A 13818-nucleotide genomic window follows, 5' to 3' on the forward strand; every position below is an offset into this window, starting at 1 on the left:
AATCATAAATCATGAAATAATTACATGACATTAGTGTACATTCAGACATTGTCCCAATTTGTCGAGCTAAGTCGATTGGTATATGAGACTCGGCCCTCTGAGCCTCGGAAAGCATTTTCATAGTTTGAGGGAATCTTGTACATTTCTTTTGTAAGAAATGTGAAACTGTAACCGAGTCGAGTTGTGATGTCTCACCCTCTACGTCAATTATTTGTTCGACTTTTTCACCACCCCCATCTTCGAATAAACTGGGTATGGTTCGAAAACAGATACAACTTCGAACAATATAATGATTTCGCCACTCCATAATCAGCACAGGCATCGTGGTTCAGATTAATCCCAAAGCTGTTTGGTTCGTGGAATTTTAGTCGGAATTATGTCATATTGGGTACAATGAAAAGACGTTATCTAATGCACACACTTACTACCGAATGGATCAAGTGAATGCTCATAGTATGCCATCAATGTTAGTCTCTTTCACATGATACACTGTGCCAATCTATACCCTTTGTATCGAGATGAATTTCGCCGAATTTTTTGAAAGCCGAAAGTCATATTCCGATGAAAAACATGAATAGAAAAAATCAGTATTTTTTCGCCTGTCAACGGTTTTATCAGGCTAGGTTACGCACGTGTTTCTATTGATAATTCCTTTACCAGACGACTCGTAATGAAGTCAGAGACAAACAAAGTCATAACATTTTGATTTAAATTTTTTCACGTAACACTATGAAATAAATTTAATAACTAATTTGTGTGATACTTTAGAGTCGAAATTTGTTCGTGATGTCCCCGAAACGTTTAGTATTATAGGCCGCAAAATCAAATCACACTCACGATGGAAATTTACAATTTCTCCCTTCCCCAGCAATCCTTTCGGAATCACCCGGTGGATGGCGGTGGGAATCCCTTTGACAACTGGTTATGCATCACCAGAGCACGTGGCATTAAGGTGCTTCGCCAGTTTCCTCGAATTCCCAAATTTGATTAAACCAAAACAGATCCGGCTGGAAATTCGGCATAAGGTTAAAGGTTACACCTGTGATCAAAGCAACCGCCGCCAATGCTTACACACACAATCGGCGGCGCCCCCGCATTGAGCCACTGCTGCTGCTGCGATCGGTTGTTGCGTGACAACAGCTGAGCTAGTATGCAAGGCTTCCACACCACCGTGGTGACGGTTGCGGCATTGTGAATCTGGGAATTGGAAATTCGAAAAGTTTTCCTATAAATTTTCATGGCATGCGATGGCACCGCTGCGTAAAATTGGTTCACAAAAAGTCATTCGGGGTAGAGTCTATAAAATCGTCACTGTATAGGTAAAACACTCGTTTTAGGGAGACGCAAAATTGAGCGTGGTGGTTACTGCGGGAGGGTGTAGTTATTGTTGGGGAATACTAATGGGATTGGATTTGGTGGAGTGGAAAATATTGATTTAATTTCAAACCATTATTTGGCAGTAAATCAGTGTTGCTTTCCATATGCTTTTATATGGTATTGAATCCGTTGAAATATATTGTATTCTCTAATTGTAATAACATCTGTTGAAAACATCTTTCTATTCATATTCTACTTTGAATTAGCTACGAATTGTTGCTAATATTAGTCAAAATTTTGTTATAAAAGCGTTTCAGAGTTATGGATTTCCAAAAATAAAAATTGTCGGAGGTGCTATATCTCTAATTTGAAATAATCGTTTTGGCGATTGGAGCACTCAAATTAAATATTCTAGAATTTTCTTCAATTTTCGTATAAACACTTTAGCAGTTCTATGTGAACTTTGGAAGTTTAGGTATATAAGCAGGTGACCTCTCCACAAATTGAAAAATTATCTCGAAAACTTAACGTAGGGGTTAGGTATTTTATACATAGAATGTGTACGCAAAGTCTGAAATAAATCGGTTAAGTGGTTTTTGAATTGCAGTTAACACCGCAAATCGTGTTTTTTTTTTTACCAGAGACGTTCTACAAAATGCTTCGTCACTGAGTCGCTTGTCGATATTTTTGCATAGCAAAATTACAGAATGTTATTGACATGATAAATTATAATGTGCAAAAGTTTTGATCAATTCGTTTCACTTGAATTTCTAAAAACAATCTGCAAAGTGTTTTTTCAAGCTGAAACCCTTACCAACGAACAGACGAATGGGTATGTCAATACTTAACATCAACCGCTACGGTGTAATTTTACATAGTAGGAATTAAACATATTGTTCTTTGTCGCCGCACAAACTAAAATCACCGATTTTAAAGATTGAGTTAAATACTACCAGTCATGTTGGGGCAAATATCTAGACAATTATCAGTGAATTAGACAAGTTTATGTTCTAAACCAATCTATTGATTTTCCATAGAGCGAATAAATTATGTCAAAAACTGATAAAACATAGGAAAAACATTTCAAATAGGGACAATTTCAAGTATATTTGCATTTTTTTTCAGATTCAATTTTTTTCTAAAAATCTAAGCTAAATATGTCTCTATTGGACGGAACTGCGAACAATTTTGTGAATTCCAAATTCTAGAATGAAATGGATTCTATTATCACTCTACCATTGAAGCAAGTCCTTACTGTCCAGTTGCCACTGAATAAATCTGGCCATAGCGTAACTTGACCATCGCGGGACTAAATGAAGGGTTAAATCCTCTTTTATTTACTTCCAAATGAAGGATAAGACTTCGCAAAAAATGCTGACTTTTTGCCACAGGAACAATTCCCTTGCCAAATCATATTTTTTTATAATTTAGCCGCGAAAACAAACTTTCATCTCCTAGAACCCGCGAGCACTAGCCTTGTAAAATTCGGACCCCGAGATTCATTTGAAATCAGCTTTCGCGTATGTTTCATCATCGATGCAGATCGAGTCTTGTCAGCACCTGGCCGTACAGGTAACGTGCCCAGATTCGGATCGGTTTTTGTTGTTTAGGACTACTCTGTTAGGTTGTTTGCTTACTCGGTGACGTGTCGGTAGCCTTCTCATATGTGAATTTGCCGCACAGCTCAGCATTCAGTTTTTTGCCAAGGTGGCATAGATCTTTAACGAATAAACTAAAGATCAATTGTCCCAAGTGACTTCCTGGTGCGAAACTTATAGGCATTTGAACTTACATAGAGATTAAGATACCAACCCTATAAATGCTGTACTAATCTTTAACAGATACTACTGCATGTTGGAATTTTCGGATTCTTGCCGCAGTTGTTTGTAGTAGTTAGTAGTTTAGCCTACCGAGTAAACCTTAACCTTTTATTTCTCCTAATCCATATCCCTTCCAATTGCACTTGCTCTTTTATTTTGTGTTAATCGTTCAAGTTTCATTTCAGTGCAGCTTTTTTCTCACTTGCTGTCCAATCTGCGCGGTATAACTGACCAGATCAGATCAGCTGCAAATATCGTGCCATGTCGAGAGACGAACCGATCCAAAGTATTCGACCACAATTGCTTGCATCTCTTTACAACCTCTTTCGCGTTTCCTATGCTTCTTAGCCCTAATAGTTCCCTTTTTATCTGCTATCTGGTGCTGAGAGCTCATCAGCGACGGTATTTCTCTCGATACCGATGACCGTTTTTAAATCTCAGCCACGGAGCGATCATTTGCGGTAAAATTTCCCCGGACAACGATATCCCGATTTTCTCCAACCTCGTGTTGTAGCTAATATCGAAATTGGTCAAGACGTGCACCGATCCAGAGATGCCGGCCAACTTGATTTACATCACTTTCTGGTTCCCTCGAAAGGTTTCTTCCCTAGTTTCTTCAACGAGTTGTTTCTAGAGTGATCACTGGTGGTTCCAGGGGAGACACGAGGGCGCACGTGCCATCCCTGTTCAGCCGGAAAGTGATTCAGTTAAAATCGTGTATACAACCCTTTAGCTAAACTTTGTTTTTGTACATCATTACGAAGTGTCAAGGTGTTTATTTAGTACAATGCGACTGATTGAATCGGTATCATTGATAAATGAACAGATACAAGTAGCCCTTAGTGGCTTTCTTGAGGAACTTAATTTATGTTTATGATTGTTTATGTTCCACGAACGTCAAAAAGCGCGTTTCCAAAATTCCAAATTCAATTTTCCAAATCGAGCATTAGAGCCCTTTACGAGTGTACCGGTTTATATGAGTAATTCCTATGAGATCGCAATAACCAACCTGTAACTCCGAAACCAAAACTCAGAGCTGAATGAAATTCAATAGCAATCAATGGGAGTATTATGTCTTTCATTTGAAATCAAGTTTGTAAAAATCGGTTAAGAGCTTGCTGAGAAATAGGTGTGACACTAATTCGGAAACTTGGCGAGTTCCCCGGGGGTAGACAGATCTGTCATAGATGACCAATTTTTATCAAAACTACTTTGATTGGTTATTAGTGATCCAGAGCCGCAAATCCAAGTAATGTTGAACCCACTTGAATATGTACTATATTATTCGGACTTGATAGGGTTATCAGTTTGTGTGAGAATTTTCTGTTTGACTGTACTCTTCAACCCGTAACTCCGGAACCGAATATCCAATCAACTAAAAATTCAATAATGTCTTAATGGAGCGTTATATCGTTCATTTGAAACTAAATTTGTTCAAATCGGTCTAGTCATCTCTGAGAAAATTGAGTGACATTATTTGACACACACACATACACACACATTTTCCGATTTCGATGAACTGAATCGAATGATATGGACACTCGGCTTTCTGGGCCTTGGTTAGAAAGTTGATTTTTGGAGTGATCGTGTAGCCTTTCTTTATATGAGAAAGGCAAAAGGAATCAATGGACGAATCTCGTGATGAATCGTATTCAGAGTTGGCAGCACAGATTTTAATGAAACTTTCTGTACATGAAAACTTTGTCACAAAAAGCCACTTTGCACACTTTGATTTTCCAAAAATGATCTAGACTGTCTTTTGAAAGGGGTCAAACTTTTTTACCAATTTTTTTTCGAATGGCTGTAATCTAAAAATGACAAATCCTGAAAAAAAATGTTGAGGGAGTGATTTTCACAAAATTAGTCAAATTTTTTAATTAAAATATTGGAAAAAAAAAATCTTTATCGACTCCTACAGTGAAAAAAATCGATTTTAAAAATTTAAAGATGATTTTCAAGAAAACCTTTGATTTGAATGAAATTTTGTTCCAAGATAGGTTATATTATGTTCCCTACCCACCGCCAAAAATTCAAGTTAGGCACTTTTAAGGAAAAAAAAGTTATTTGATAAAAAACCTTTCCTTGTCCAAACTGATTTTTTTTTCAGTGTATTTTTATTCAGGGTCCATAACCCAAAGACCACAATCCAGAATCCGAGGAGGGAACCCAGACTCCAGATTCCATAGCCCAGTGTCCAGAGTCCCGAGGAGAGAGACCAGAATCCAGAGTCACGACGAGTCCTTAACCTAAAATACTGAGGCGAGTCTAGAGTCCAGAATCCAGAGTTCAGTGTCGAGAATGCAGATTCCAGAGTCCATAGCGCAGCAATCAGAACCCAGAGTTCCGAAGACAGATGTCAAAGTCAGAGTCAGAATCCAGAGTTCCGTGTTCTGAGTTCAGAGCTCAGAGTCCAGAGCGCACAGTTCAGAGCCCAGAGTTCAGAGTTCAGATGCCAGAGCCCAGAGTCCAAAACCTAGAGTCGATAATCCAGAGTTCAGTGTCGAGAATGCAGAGTCCAGAGTCCATAGCGCAGCGATCAGAACTAAGAGTTCCGAAGACAGAGGTCAGAGTCCAGAATCCAGAGTTCCGAGTGCAGAGTTGTAGAGTGCGTAGAGTTCAGAGCCTAGAGTTCTGAGTTCAGCTGCCAGAGCCCAGAGTCCAAAACCTAGAGTCCAGAGCCCAGTAACCAGAGTTCTTATCCCAAAATACTGATCCCACAGTCCTCAGCACATAACTCAGAACCTAAAATCCAGAGCCTCTAACCCAAAATAGTGAGACCAGAGTGTAGAGTCCAGATTCCAGAGCTCAGAGTCCAGAATTCAGAGTTTAGAGTCGATAATCCAGATTTTAGATTCCATAACCCAGAGCAGAATTCAAAGTCCCGAGGAGAGAGCCCAGAGTCCGGAGTCCAGAATCCAGTGCAGAGTGCATTGTCCACAGTTCAGTGTCCAAAGTCAACAATCAAGACCCAGAGCCTATAGCTCAGAGACCACTGTCTACAGTCCAGAGTCCATAGCACATAATCTTGCGGCAAGAGCTCAGAATCCAGCGTTAAGAATGCAGAGTCTAGAATTCAGAGTGCATAGAACAGAGTCCAGAATCCTGGGTCCAGAGCCCAGAGCCCAGAGTTTTCAACCCAAATTACTGTGTCCAGAGTTCAGAGCTCTGAGATCAGAACCCAGAGCCCGAAATATTTGACCGCTCGGCACTCGCGCCGTTGTATTTTGTGCAACACCTTCCGAAACTCTAGTGAAATCTTCTTCCAGCACCAGCGGCTGCTCATTCGGGGAGCCATTCGCGCGAGTGCCGGAGGGTTAACCCAAAACACTGAGGCAAGCGTTGAACTCCAGGGCACAGAGCCCAGAATCCAGAGGCCAAAATCCAGAGTCCATAACACAGAATCTCGAGGCGAGAGTCCAGATTCCAGAACCCAGCTTGAAGAGTGCAGTGTCCAGAGTTCAAAGTACAGAATCTAGAGCTCAGTGTCCAGAGACAAGAATCCTGAGACCAGAGTTTAGAATTCAGAGACCGGAGTCCTCAACCCAAAATACTGAGCTGAGTGTCCTGATATCAGAGCCCAGAGTCCAGAGCCCACAGACCAGAGCACAGAACCCAGAGACCAGAATCCAGAGACCAGAGTCCTCAACCCAAAATACTGAGCTCATTGTCTCGAGTTCAGAGTTAAGAGTCCAGAGCCCAGAGAGCAGAGTCCAGAGTCCCGAGGAGAGCAATTACAGTCCAGAATCCAGAGACCCGAGTGCAGAACCTAAAGTTCAGAGTCCAGAGCCTAGAGTTCAGATTCCAGAGTGAAGGATCAAGACCCCAGGTACCAGAGCCCATGGATCAGAGTCCAGAGTGCATAGTACAGAAATTCGAGGCCAGCTCCAAGAGTTCTCATCCGGCGATTAGAGTGAAGAGTCCACAATCTCAAGATCAGTGTCCATAGTCCAGAGACCAGAACCCAGAATCCAGAGTCCCGAGGGGAGAGCCAAGAGTTCTGAGTGTGGATTTCAGAATGCAGAGTCCAGAGTTCACAGTCTAGAATCTAGACCAGGTATTTTCGGAATGTTCTTGACGAGTAGGTGCCAGAAATTTATGTCTGACGCCATGTTGAAATCCTAGATGGCGTCTTCCAGACGAAAATTATTACGAATACACTTCCGATTGTTTATCTTTGCACAGCACTTGATACTGTTTAACTTTGGTTTGTACAATTGATTCATAATAATAATTTTACTAAAACTGCTCTTCACAAATGTTGTTACTAGACTGATTTAAGGCATTAGTTTTATAGTACTGTTGTTTGGAAAAATGAGTATTGATTCAGGTAAGGTGGTCGATGAATGACTGGACAATGCGTAATATAGACCCTGTGGTTAGCCTCTTGTCCAGTAACAGCTGGGGTACGAGTAACCACAGGAAAGATCGGGTAACCAACCCCGGTGGGACCATGGTCGTATGCTGACAGGGAAGAGGGGCTCCTCTTTTCGGTCCATCCGAGCGTCTGTTCCCCATGTTAGGATCGGCTGATGTATCGTCCTCGTGTCAGCGTGGGACTCTAAACAGAGCTGACACGATGGTCCTCCGGCGAGACATGGGGTTGGGGAAGGCCCAACAAGTCGCACTTGAAAACTAACCGTTACGAACAATGCAGAAGAAAATACGAATCGGCAAAGACCTACGCGACAAAATAAGGACTACGATAGGAAACTCAGAACATGGAACTGCAGGTCACTTTCGGCAGGATAATCTACGACGAACTCCAACCAGGCAACTTTGAAGTCGTTGCACTGCAGGAACTTTGCTTGACAGGACAAAAGATATGGAAGAGCGGGCATCGGGTGGCTACTTTTTACCAGAGCTGTGGTACACCCAACGAGCTGGCAAGCGGCTTTGTAGTGCTGGGTAGAATACGTCAACGCGTGATTGGATGGACTCCGATCAACGCAAGGTTGTGCAAGTTGAGGATCAAAGACCGTTTCTTCAACTACTGCGTCATCAACGTACACTGCCTACACGATGGGAGACCCGACGACTAGAAGGAAGCCTTCTATGCGAAGCTGGAGGAGGTGTACGACGGCTGTTCGCAATGAGACGTGAAAATCGTCATCGGTGATATAAACGCTCTAGTAGGACGGGAGGTAATGTTTAGACCGGTAATCTGGCCAAACAGCTTGCATACCGCATCGAATGACAACGGCCAACGATGCGTGATCTTCGCAGCCTCCCGTGGCATGCTAGTCCGGTACTTCGCCCGCAAAGATATCCATAAAGCCACCTGGAGATCACCTGAACAACGCACCAAAAATCAAATCGATCATGTTCTAATCGATGGGCGATTCTTCTCTGATATCACCAACGTTCGTACCTACCGCAGTGCGAATATAGATTCGGACCATTACCTAGTTGCAGTATACATGCGCTCAAAACCCTCGACGGTATACAACACTCGTCGTAGTCGGACGCCAAGGCCCAATATCGCGCAACTTCGGGACGCCGTGGTTTGCCCAAGACTACGCACAGCGGCTGGAAGCAGCACTACCCACGGAAGAACAGCTGGGCGCAGCTACTCTTGAAGATGGCTGGAGGAAGATCCGTTCCGCCATAGGAAGTACTCCTATAGCGGCACTAGGTACAGTGATTCCGAATCGAAGAAACGACTGGTTCGATGACGAATGTAAGCAGTTAATAGCGGAGAAGAATGCAGCACGGGCGAGGATGCTGCAGCACGGAACGAGACAGAATGTAGAGCGATACAAACAAGCACGGAACAGGCAAACCTCGATCCTCCGGAGAAAGTAGCACCAACAGGAGGAACGAGATCGCGAAGCGATGGACCAACTGTACCGCGTAAACGACACACGGAAGTTCTACGAGAAGCTGAACAGTTCGCGCAAAGGCTACGTTCCGCAAGCCGATATGTGCAGGGACTTAGGCGGCAACCTTCGTACGAACGAGCGTAAGGTGATTGAGAGGTGCAAGCAGTGCTATGACGAGCATCTCAACGGTGAAGCAGCAGAGGACGAAGGCGGTCTGGCAACGGATCTTGGAGCACGCGCAGAAGACGATAGGCTGCCGGCCCCTGATCTCCAAGAAGTCAAGGAGGAGATCGGTTGGCTGAAAAACAACAAAGCTGGCGGTGTAGATCAACTTAAACCCAGCGAGTTATTAAAATACGATGGTGAAACACTGGCTAGAGCGCTGCACTGGATAATCGCCAAAATTTGGGAGGAAGAGACTCTTCCGGAGGAGTGGATGGAGGGTGTCGTTTGCCCAATCTGCAAAAAGAGTAACAAGTTGGATTGCTACAACTACCGCGCGATCACACTACTTAGAGCCACCTACAAGGTCCTCTCCCAAATTCTTTGCCGCCGATTGTCACAATTTGCAAAGGAGTTCGTGAGACACTACCTAGCGGGATTCATGGTATCCGCGCCACCACGGACCAAATATTCGCGATTCGGCAGGTTCTGCAGAAGTGCCGCGAATACAACGTGCCCACATATCACTTGTTCATCGATTTCAAATCGCCGTATGAAACAATCGATCGAGATCAGCACGAGTACGGTTTTCTGGATAAGCTAACACGATTAGTAAAAGCGACGATGGATCAGGTGATGTGCGTTGTTCGAGTATCAGGGACACACTCGACTCCCTTTGAATCTCGAAGAGGGTTACGGAAAGGTGATGGTCTGTCACGCCTGCTGATCAACGTTGCGTTAGAAGGTGTAATAAGGAGAGCGAGAATAGACACGAGTGGCACGATCTTCAGAAACTCCGTCCAGCTTCTTGACTTCACCGACGACATTAACATAATGGCACGGAACTTTGAGGTGATGTCGGAAACGTACATCAGACTGAAGGCTGAAGCTAGCAGGATTGGACTTTCCATCAACGTTTCGAAGACAAAATACATGAGAGGAAGAGGTTCTAGAGACGACAATGTAAACCTCCCATCCCGAGTTCGAAATTGACGGTGACGAAATCAAGATGTTCGACGAACTCGTATATTTGGGCTCACTGGTAACCGCCGACTATGATACCAGCAGAGAAATTCAATGACAGAATTTGGCGCGAAATCGTGCCTACTTTGGACTCCGGAGGACGCTCCGGTCGAACAAAATTTGCCGCCGCACGAAGTTGATTATCTACAAGACGCTGATTAGACCTCTACGGCCGCAAGACCTGGACTATGCTCGTGGAGGATCAACGCGCTCTATGGTGGCGTGCAGATGGAAGACGGAACGTGGCGCAGGCGAATGAACCATGAGTTGCATCAGCTGCTGGAAGAACCATCCATCGCGCATACCGCAAAAATAGAAAGCTGCCAACATTTGTTCGAGTTGGCGCAAAATTCGTCAATGGCGAAATTGACAGTTATGGCGTTCTAGAACGGTATGATTTGTCCAACTATTCGCCAATCTCTAAATACAAACTGTGTTAATAAATGGTTTTCCAAAATTTGACACCTTTTTCAGGAAGGCGTGCGTTCTCTTTGACAGCCGGCTGTAGCCTGGTTCTGTTTCGATAGTGGACGCTTTCAAAGATTCTGCCGGAGGACGTTTTGTTTTACAGGTAGGACCAAAATTGCATAGGGGCGTCCTTCATTCTGCACTCCAACTGGAAACATAGGAGTGAAGGTATGTTGCGTTTATGAATTCGAATTCGCGTTCTAAATCCCGCTTGAACGATATGTTGACTTTGCCTCTTGTTCTGAAGAAAGGTTTTATAGCTTTTCTCGCGCCCTGAATCTGGTCTACAATTGCAGTTTTCCAACGAACGGAATCAGCTTGACTCCATCACCGACTCCCATCTGTTTGCCATGGAATTTGGATGTTATGGCGGCGACCTTTCCCGGTCAGGTAAAGCTAAGGAGGGTAATCAGGTCAACTCCGTCACCGACACCCACCCGTCTACCACAGAACTTGAAGGACACGACATCAACCTTTTCCGGTCAGATAACAACGCTCTAAACAAGTCAGACCAACTCGAAGGACATGGAATTCCTGTATCCGTTTCCTCAGGTAAATACAATGAATGTATATGTCCTTCCGAAGTAGGACATACAGATGCTGCCCCCGTTGAAAGCCCACCCCATTTACAGGCATTTGCTTCCACAATCACTCGATCTACCACCGTTCAACCGTCAGGAGAAAACTTGCAGGGACATCTGAAAATCTACTATCAGAACGTGAGAGGACTACGCACAAAAATTGATGAGCTGTTCGTCGCTGCTTCGGATCAACAATCATGATGTTATTGTTCTGACTGAAACGTGGCTGAATGATCAAAGCAACTCGCTCCAATTATTTGGCTCAAGGTACTCTGTATATCGTAACGATCGCGATCCTAATAGTGCAGGGAAGAAACGTGGTGGTGGTGTGCTCATTGCAGTTTCCAACCGACTCTCATCCAAACACAAAAATGACACTCACAATCTCGAACAACTCTGGGCCAATATCCGTGGCCCCTATACTAATCTCTGTGTAGGTGTTGTATATATTCCCCCCGATTCCGCAAGTGATGTAGAAATTATTCAGAAGCACATAGACTCCGCAATTGACATTGCAACTTCCATTGAACCCAACACGGCACATCTACTATTTGGTGATTACAACCAGCCTGGACTTCTTTGGAAGAGTACTCCCTCCGGGTATGCTTTCCCAGACCCTTCTGAATCAACCTTTTCGAGGGCGAGTACTATCTTACTGGACGGAATGTCTGTACTGAACATGCGACAAATGTCTACAGTGAATAATAGGCGAAATCGAATCCTGGACCTCCTGTTTATAAATGAAGAAGCTTCAATGAACTGTACCGTATCAGAGGCACTTGAGCCTTTAGTTGCTGTAGACGCACATCATCCTCCACTTCTGGTAACACAGATTTGTCCGCAGCTGGTTCTCTATGACGAGATGGAGGATGTCAGGGAGTTCAACTTTTCGAAGACTGACTTCTCTAGGCTTCATAACTCACTACAAACAATCGACTGGGAGACTCTTGAATTTCGCGATCGATGTAGATGCTGCCGTAGAAAAACTCTCACTGGTGTTAAAACAGCTTTTCAGTATACATGTGCCTGCACCTCGTCCCCGAACAAAACCACCATGGTCCAACAACCGGCTACGTAAACTGAAAAGATTGCGAGCTGCTGCGCTTCGACATTACACTATTCGAAGAAACCCAATCACAAAAAGGGAGTTCACTATAGCCAGTAACAGCTACAAAACATATAACCGCTTTCTCTACTCAAGACACGTAGCACAAACCCAATCGAACTTAAAACGAAACCCAAAACAGTTTTGGTCCTTTGTAAATGGGAAACGTAAAGAAAATGGGCTTCCTTCCAGTATGTTCCTCGCAGGTGAAACGTCCAATACTCCCAGCGGTATCTGTAATTTGATCGCAAAACATTTCTCGAGTGTGTTTAAAAATGAATCGGCTAGCTCAACTCAGGTGGACTGTGGCCTTCAAGATGTCCCTCGCGACGTAATCAATTTTGGAAACATTCAATTTACTGACGAAGACATTATGGCTGCCATAAGCAAGTTTAAGTCCTCTACATCGGCGGGGCCAGATGGGATTCCTTCCATTATACTGAAAAAATGCGCAAGCGCATTGTGCACACCTTTACGACTAATCTTCAACCAATCACTGTCGCAATCAGTGTTTCCCGTGTGTTGGAAAAAATCAGTAATGTTTCCCGTTTTTAAAAAAGGTGATAAGCAAAATGTTTCGAACTATCATGGTATAACCTCGCTCTGCGCTGGATCAAAGTTCAAATAGGATCAAAGTAGGAAATATGCTCTTTCGTGAGACCAAAGCATACATATCGAAGGACCAACATGGTTTTTTTGCAGGCAGGTCAACAACCACCAATCTAGCCCAATTTACATCGTACTGTATTAAAAACATCGAAAATGGATCACAAGTAGACATTATATACACTGATCTTAAAGCTGCCTTCGATCGTGTAGACCACTCTCTTCTTCTGGCAAAGATCGAGCGACTGGGTGCTCCATCAAATTTTGCAGGATGGCTTAAATCATATCTCGTAGATCGTTCTCTGTCTGTGAAATTAGGAAGTAACGTGTCATATAGCTTCATCAACTTGACGGGTGTACCTCAAGGGAGCAATCTCGGACCGTTGCTTTTTTCTTTATTCTTCAACGACGTCTGCTATGTTATACCCCCAGGGTGCAAACTCATATATGCTGATGATCTCAAACTCTTTCTCATTGTGTGGTCAATAGAGGACTGCATCGAACTTCAGCGACATCTAGATGCCTTCTGTAACTGGTGTAATCGCAACTTGTTGGCTCTCAGTGTGTCCAAATGCTCTATAATATCTTTCACGCGCAGAAAAAATCCAATTCTCTGGAGCTACAACATCGCCGGCCAAATGCTAGAGAGAGTGTCAGTTATCAGAGACCTTGGTGTACTCCTGGACTCGTAACTGACATTCAGAAACCATTACTCTCGCGTTATAGCGCAGGGAAATAGAAACTTTGGCTTCATAATAAGAATAGCCAACGAGTTTACTGATCCATATTGTCTGCCGGCATTGTATTTTTCGCTTGTTCGGTCTGTCCTGGAAGCCATTTGGTGTCCTTATACGAGCATTTAGACTAGCAGAATTGAAGCAGTACAAGCAAGATTCCTCCGCCTTGCTCTTAGAACT

The 13818-nt window shown here is 43.6% G+C and overlaps 1 protein-coding gene across 1 annotated transcript in view; it reads right to left on the reverse strand.

The window, feature by feature from the left end:
- The window catches only part of LOC131692132 (5-hydroxytryptamine receptor-like), a 589846-nt gene that overhangs the window by 185332 nt on the left and 390696 nt on the right, over positions 1–13818 (reverse strand). The window lies entirely within an intron of this gene.

This window comes from Topomyia yanbarensis, chromosome 3 (assembly GCF_030247195.1).
Source record: "Topomyia yanbarensis strain Yona2022 chromosome 3, ASM3024719v1, whole genome shotgun sequence".
Classification (NCBI taxonomy): Eukaryota; Metazoa; Arthropoda; class Insecta; order Diptera; family Culicidae; genus Topomyia; species Topomyia yanbarensis.